Consider the following 7,626-nt stretch of genomic DNA (forward strand, 5'->3'; position numbering starts at 1 on the left):
AAATTAAATCAAAATTAATTCAGCCTAATCCACACTGAGCAGTAAGAACTCAAAACCAGCTTTAAAAGTAAATTAATAAAAGACGTGGAACCAACCTACATGCCCAGAAACTGATGACTGGATAAAGAAGATATGGTATATATACACAATGGAATACTACTCAGCCATAAAAAAAGACAAAATTGGCCCATTCACAGCAACGTGGATGGACCTTGAGGGTATTATGTTAAGCGAAATAAGCCAGTCAGAGAAAGACGAACTCTATATGACTCCACTCATAGGTGGAAGTTAATATATTGACAAGGAGATCTGATCGGTGGTTACCAGGGAAAAGGGGGGGTGGGGGGAGGGCACAAAGGGGGAAGTGGTGTACCCACAACATGACTAACAAAAATGTACAACTGAAATCTCACAAGGTTGTAATCTATCATAACATTAATAAAAAAAATCACAAATCAAAAAAAAAGAAAATTAATAAAGACTGAAGTTGTAGAGAACTTGGAGTTCATCTAGCACAAGCCACTCATAAAGGTTTAGCAAAAAGTCACAGACAAGAATATAGAACTCCAATTTCAGGGTGGGTATACCAAAGAGGTATAAGAGTGGTTTCTAGTTGAATAAAATTAAAATGTAACTTTATACACTTAGTTTAATTCCTTTTAGGCCTACTGCAACTTTTTCTGTTTTAGTCAAGTCTTTCCTGACCATACCATCTATTATTACTTTTGATATCTGTTAGTCTATCTTCCAAATATCTTAAATTACCAATCAGCCTAAAAGTTCTTTGAAAAGAGATGGATCCTTGATATACTTTGCATCCCTCATGGCAGCACGCATTAGACCTTGCTCCAAGAAAGCACGTACTGCTTGCAAACATTTACTGAGCACCTACTGTGTGTCAGACACTGTTAAGTGCTGGATAAATATTTAGTGCACCCAATGCACTGTCCTCTAATCTGATTACCCTACACTGGCACACTTTTGTCTGTATTAATCTACTCTTAGAGATACCTTTATAGCATGATAGCACATTAAAATGTAAACCTCACTGAGTTGGGAGTCCTGTTGAGAGTGGGTTCTAGGGTTCCAATTCTGCCATTAAATTTCTCAAGCACTCTGCTTAATCTCTTAGTGTCTCAGTTTTTTCATTTAATGAGAGTTTGCACTAAATGATTTATGTTTCTTCAAGTATGTATACTGCTTAGCAAATAATACTGATTTTATAATCCTATCTTTTCATCAAAGTTCCCAATTCTCACTCCACTTTCTCAGATGTAGCAATAATCTTATTTGTAACTGTAATTTGTAGTAAGGTGTGAATGAGGATGAGGCTAATTCAGCAGCAAGAGGTATTCGTATTTCAAAAGAACATCCAAAGCATGCAAAGGCATCACACCAGGTGCTATCAAAAACTCCCCGAAAGTTACTGCCCAAGTCTCCTTGAGGGGACGGACATACTTCATATTAACAACCCAGGTGAAGATATAATTACAGGATGTATAAGAGAAGCATCTACAGGTGAGGCAACCATCACTCCATCCCTTGAATGCTCTACATAAGGTCTTTCAAAAAAATGCCCCCAAAATTGTTGATTACATTTGAAATCTATGAATCCAGCCCTAAGGAAGCTCATGGGCACCGGTCCTCAAATTTGGATAGATGCATTTTGCCATCTGAACAATGGCAAGCACGTATCAATGTGCAGCTCAAATATTCAGTTTCTGATACACAATCCAATAAATTACAGTTCCGCAAAATGTTACTAAGATCAGAGAGTCACAAGAAGCAAAATCCTGCAGCTATTTACTCTATCTTAAACAAGAAACATTTGAAGAAATGAAAGGTTAAGTCTCTCCAGGTAGTTCCTTGAGGGCAGGACCTGTGTCTTATATATAAATCCTTTCTGCATCACCAGAAACATGGAACACGATACAAATTCACTATTTGGATTGACTTATAATCTTTCTTTCATTATTCTCCCTGTACTTTCACTTTCTTTTATTAGTATCTGAATTCTATTTCAGGAAAGGAGTAAGGAAAAAAAATTTGTGGGTAGTTTATTTCTACCTCACAATGCACCACCATGTGTTAAATCAAGATTATAAAACCTATCATTCTTGGCTAGACAAAATTATCAGTCTGATGCATGCCAAGCCACATTCATAGTTACTTATAAAGCTCAGTTCAGGATCCCCATCAAAGATTAGGGAGCTGATGGGACTTATTAGGTAGAGCATTGGAGATACTATGGCACATTTGCTACCTAAAATAATCACTGTCCAGCCCTTCAGTCTTAAATGTGAATGGACAACCAAGAACCACCAAACAAATGAGAAAACCCAGTAGCACGAATAAGAAAATCCTAGGACCTACCGAACTGGGAGGAAACAGATAATTCAGGAAATGAGAAAACTCAGGAGGTTTACCTCACACACACTTCCTGAGACAGTCACAAAAGAAGAGAAAATGAAGACCTGGACAGCACAGGATGCAGGAAACAGCGGATCCAACCCAGCATTGCAAAGAAGAAACATCCCATGACGAAGCCTAGGCCATGAGGCCCAGAGAGTAACCCAGCCAGATGGTAGCTCCAGGAAAAATGAGGAATCCCATATAATAGACAGCATGACTGGGAAGCTGGATAAATCTGAGGTTGTGATGAAAGCCCATGACTCTTGTGTCGGTAAGAAAAAAAGCAAGTGGAAATTCGAGAGAAATCAAAACACAGTATAAGAAAGTCCTGACCCTTACACAAAACATTTTTTAAAGATTTCAAGTCTAAAATTTTTAATTTACTGATTCTATACTATTTTATGCAATTGAGATAAGTTCCATATTTTTATAGGCATCAATGAATTTCCTATTTTGGATCTTAAATTTACCATAAGTTTTGTATGTTGCTCCCTCGTAAGGTTCTAGGATTTGGTGAACAAGTTTGTATTTTTTTAATGCCCATTTTAGTTTTGTAAACTTTGATGATAATACCTCTCAGCCTTGGTCTTCTCAAAGTGAACATTTCTGTCTTTTTAGCTTATATTCACTTGACAGCCATCTTGGTCCCTTAAACGTTTTTGTTGTCATACTTTGGACCTTCTCTAGATTACATGTACGCCTTTCTGGAGTTGAGTGACTGGTGCTTCTTCAGTACTTCAACAATTTATTCACAGGTAGGATACTTTTTAAGTTTTCAGTACTATTTCTGTTACTATGCAGCAATTGATATTGGCAATTGTGTGATCCATGGGCTGCACCCTTACAGAAGTTCATAATGACTAGTAGATGCCTTCCCTGGCATCTAACGTTTATTCAAATATATTTTAATGTGGAGCCAACCATTCTACAAATAGGGTTAGGGCTGTTTTTATCTGTCAATGTTATCATTCACATGCCCAGTTTGAAACTTTTCTGTGTGAGGCTGTTTTTTGTTGTTGTTATTGACCTATTTATACAGTATCAGAAGACCTATGAGCAGGTATTACCTTGAAGAGCCTTAGCGAAGTAGTGTTCCCTGAGGAATCTCACTGTTTACACCTCTGGCTGTACTATACGGTATCCATTTGTCCCTGACTTTTGGTTCTTGAACAGGGTCATATTCTTAACGCAACTACCAATTTTTCCACCAGCGTCCCCTGGTGACTCAGGTTTTAAATAGCCTTTCGTGTGAAACTTCTTGAGAATCTAGTTCTATTTCTTGTATCCTCCTTGTCTAACTACTTAGTTTAGTGTCAAACAGTTCTAGCAAAATTATTTTAATATGTTTTTATTTTACATATGCTTCTCTATTTTCCTGATCAATCTTATGCAAAGTGAATGTTGACTGCAATTTTTCTAATTTACCGGCTACTTTTACCACTTGCTCATTGGCCTATCAAGTAGTAGTATAATCTGTGTCAGAAACCTTTTACTAAAATGACCATCATCTTTTCCAGAACAAGGCAATTAAAAAACTTAACCAGGGAACAAGTGGTAGGAGCAGCACAACATAGTGGTTGAGAGTCCAGACCCTGGAGTCAAACTGCCTTGGTTTGAATCAGACTCCTTTACTCACTAGCTGGGTGACCTTGGGCAAGTTACTCAACCACTCAGTGCCCCATTTCTTCACCTATAAAACGGAGATAATAATTAAAATAGGATTGTTATAAAGATTAAGTGAGTTAATATTTGTAAAGTACTTACTACAGAGCCTGGCACGTAGTAAACGCCACAGAAATTTCATTAAACGATAAAAAAAAACTGGTAGTTCAGGCATGGACCACTGAAGTATGACCACAAAATAAATGTGCTTCAGAATTTATAACATACAAATGAGTCCTTAAAATTAATCACTTTCGGAAGCTATATGCATTTTCCAGTGATACCACCAATACTGAAAACATTTCTAAAATCTCTTTTGGAGCAGTCTTAACGAGCCAGATTAAAAACTAAACAAAAAGTTCTTTCTTTGTGGTCACACCTCATTTTTACTGCTTCCTAATCGGTATTATCAAGCTTTATCACTCTAATTTTATTCATCAGACTTACCCTTTTCAAAAATTAGATTTGTTACAAATGATAAAAATTTGCTACCAGTGCAGACATTCAAAAGACCTTTTCAGGGGCTGGAAAGACAGTCTGTTCAGTTTGCTTCAAGTTGCAGCGGGAGGATGTGTTTATTGTGTTATCTGAAACTATGTAACTAGAGATATTAAGGCTATAGAAAGTTAGCCAATATAGAGAAATATACTGCCAAAAAAAAAAAAAAAGCTTTAATGATACATCTACAGTCTTCTGAAGCTGAAATGAAGGCAGATAACTAGGTACTCTCCCCTGCTACCCAAATCTTCCCTCAATACCATGTCTCACATGCATGGAGTGCAAATCTCAAAAGTATGACGACTCGTACACGGGGCACTATCAGACCGTATATGACCTGCAGTTATCTAGCAACTGCCAAACCAAGTCACGTGGGTATAAAACAGCCTGTCCAAAATGCTATATTTACAAAGAAACTCCTCTTTGTGCAACGGTAAACAAAAATCCACTTTATATGATATTGCTTCTTGTTAATAGTTGTAGAATGGACATGAGATTAGAAGAGTTCTTTTGGAACTCACTGTAGGTAATACATGACTTTTTACCAAAATTCTACTTCTCTCAAAAGGTGATATTTACAGAATTTTTAACTTTTCAAAGTCAATCATAAGTATGGTCTCCCTTTTGGTCCTGACTGTCAAACTTCTTTTTCTACCTTACGAAGTGCTCAGAAACTTACGTCAGAAGTAATTTTAAGATTTAGTAACCAAATTTACCCCAGCATGGTTTAAAATGAGAATAAAAATAAGTTTTACAGATCTCATGAAAGCAACATCTAAGTTTTTACTTATTTTAAGTGTTCCTTATCCAACTTCAATTTATTTAACTTAAAAAGTCAAAACAGAACTGAAAAAGAGCAGCTTCATAAGATTTAGCAACTTCTATCTGGACTAGGTCAACCTCTAACCAGAGCTAGCCAAAGGTTTTCTTTGTTCCTTACGACCTCTGATTTTAAATAACAATTTTAATAAAAATCCAGAAGAGAGATCTTTACTCGGTTCCCTTTTACTTCTCTTCAACCCAGGACTTAATGCTGCATTTCACCCCACCAACTTCATGACTTAGCATAGCCATTACCCTATTTCATAAGTGGATTAAGAGCAACACAGTTTATCAGACAAAATAATTAGCCAGCAACCCGTGAACAAGTTTCAGAGTAGGACTTTTTTTATAACTGAGTAGCAGTTCTTATTCTAGGTGAGGTTGGTCAACAATATTTAAATAAATCTTCTACTAGCTTCTGGTATATTTCTGGCAAGTGAGATTTTCTGTTTTGCTTTCTTGCTGAGGAGGATATAAAAATCCCACAAAGAGAAACCCTAACTTCGAGCCTAGAGTCGTTAATTCTGGTCCAAGCGAAGCCACTCACCAGTTGGGAGAATCCACAGTATTAATCACTTAACACCTCCCACCCCAGCCGGGCTCAATTTCCCCAGCCGTCGAACGGCGATAACAGAATCAATCAGGTATAACCACCACAGGGTGATGAGGTTCAAAAAAGATAGCAAGAACGTCCTGAAACGTGCAAAGGCGCTACAGAAATGGAAGGCAATAATCAGCAAAGAACCGTCGCTTCCTTGACAAAACTTAAAGGGTTACTCGGTAGCTACCAGCAAAAAAGAGGCGAGCACAAGCAACCCGAACCCGTCTGGTGACACTTCTCGGAACTCCAAAACCGGGCGGGGAGTCACGGGAATGCCATCGGAGCCCAACGTGGGCTGCTTCCGCTCTCGCCAGCCGCAGGAGAGAAGCGACGAGAGCTCAAAACCCAACCTGGCTCCAAACCACCCTCCCAGCTGGAGGGATGGGGGGAGGTTAGAGGGGGAGAGCTGGGCGCGCCGCTGCCACCTCCAACTGAGCCACTCCTTGCGCCACCAGAGCCCCGGCCCACGGTGCCACGTCCCGGCCTCCGTCCCCGCCAGCCCTCCCTCCACCCCCGGAAGCGAGCACATCCTCCAGAGACGGCGGAGCTCGCCCCCTTCCAGGGGCCCCTGGCGGGCCACCCCTCAGACCAGGGCGGGGAGGGGGCAGTTAGAGCGGTTGGAACAGCTGTCCCCGGACTGGTCGCCCCAGAACCTTGCCCCGGCCCGGCCCGGCGGGGCCTCAGACACAGCCCCCGGGCCCCGCAGGCTCCCCGGGGACAGGCCTCGGCGCCGCCGGCCCGGCCCGGCCCCTCGGGAGCGGCCCCGCACCGCAGGCTCACCTCCAATGTGTCAAAAACGCATGTTCGCCGCCGCTCCACCGACGTCTCCGCTCCGCTGGCCTGGCCAGGCCCGCCCAGCCGCTCAGCTCCGCTCCCTTCCGCAGCCCTGAGCTCCACTCCGAGAACCTCCGCGCCCGGCTCCTCCCCGACACGTCAGGGGCTGCCTGGGTGTCCGAGGCCATTCTGTGACGCACGGGGGCGGGGCTCGGAGCATGCGCGCGAGCGCGCGGGCGGCCAGGGCGGGGCTGTGGCGAGCACCGCGTCACAAGGGCCGGGTCGGCCCGGCGCGCTGACGTCAGGCTGGCGGCCACTTCTGCGCAGGCGCCCCCAGAGTCTGTGCCCTGTGGGTTTTCGGTCTGCGCGGTTACCCCAAAGGCTCTGCTGTTCGGGAAAGTGGCAGCACCTGGGTGAGAACGTGCCTTCCAGTTTTTCAGCCAGCAAGGTCCTTCAGGTGTCTGTGTTTCTGTGTTCCCGTTTATAAAATGAGTGTCGGCTCAGATTTCACCTCCGAGTCTACCCCCGACCACCCAGTAGAATACCAGTATACTAGTCCCCTTCATCACTCTTTCGCTCACAAAGACCTATGTTATTTTCATGGCTCTTCCACCAGCTGGAAATTTTATACTTGTTCTTGTCTTCCTCCAGTAGAATGTAAGTTCCATGAGAGCTAGAACCTCTTATGCCTGACTTATCCCAACAGATAGCTTGGTCTCAGACACAAAATGGGCCCTCAAATATCTATTGAATGAAAGAATGGATTCGTTGAAGGCACCAAGGGAATATGAATATCCATTTATATATTTTATATATCTAAGCGTATATTTATTTATATAAATTGTGTGTGTGTGTGT

The 7,626-nt window shown here is 41.9% G+C and overlaps 1 protein-coding gene across 3 annotated transcripts in view; it reads right to left on the reverse strand.

The window, feature by feature from the left end:
• The window catches only part of NDEL1 (nudE neurodevelopment protein 1 like 1), a 36,905-nt gene extending 29,973 nt beyond the window's left edge, over window positions 1–6,932 (reverse strand). For all 3 annotated transcript variants that reach the window (XM_046675211.1, XM_046675213.1, XM_046675212.1), the window contains exon 1: window positions 6,776–6,932. The gene's annotated coding sequence lies outside the window, so the exon portion shown is untranslated. The remainder of the gene's footprint in view (window positions 1–6,775) is intronic.
• Between the last annotated feature and the right edge of the window lie 694 nt (window positions 6,933–7,626).

The sequence above is a fragment of the Equus quagga genome, chromosome 11, assembly GCF_021613505.1.
Source record: "Equus quagga isolate Etosha38 chromosome 11, UCLA_HA_Equagga_1.0, whole genome shotgun sequence".
Lineage (NCBI taxonomy): Eukaryota > Metazoa > Chordata > Mammalia > Perissodactyla > Equidae > Equus > Equus quagga.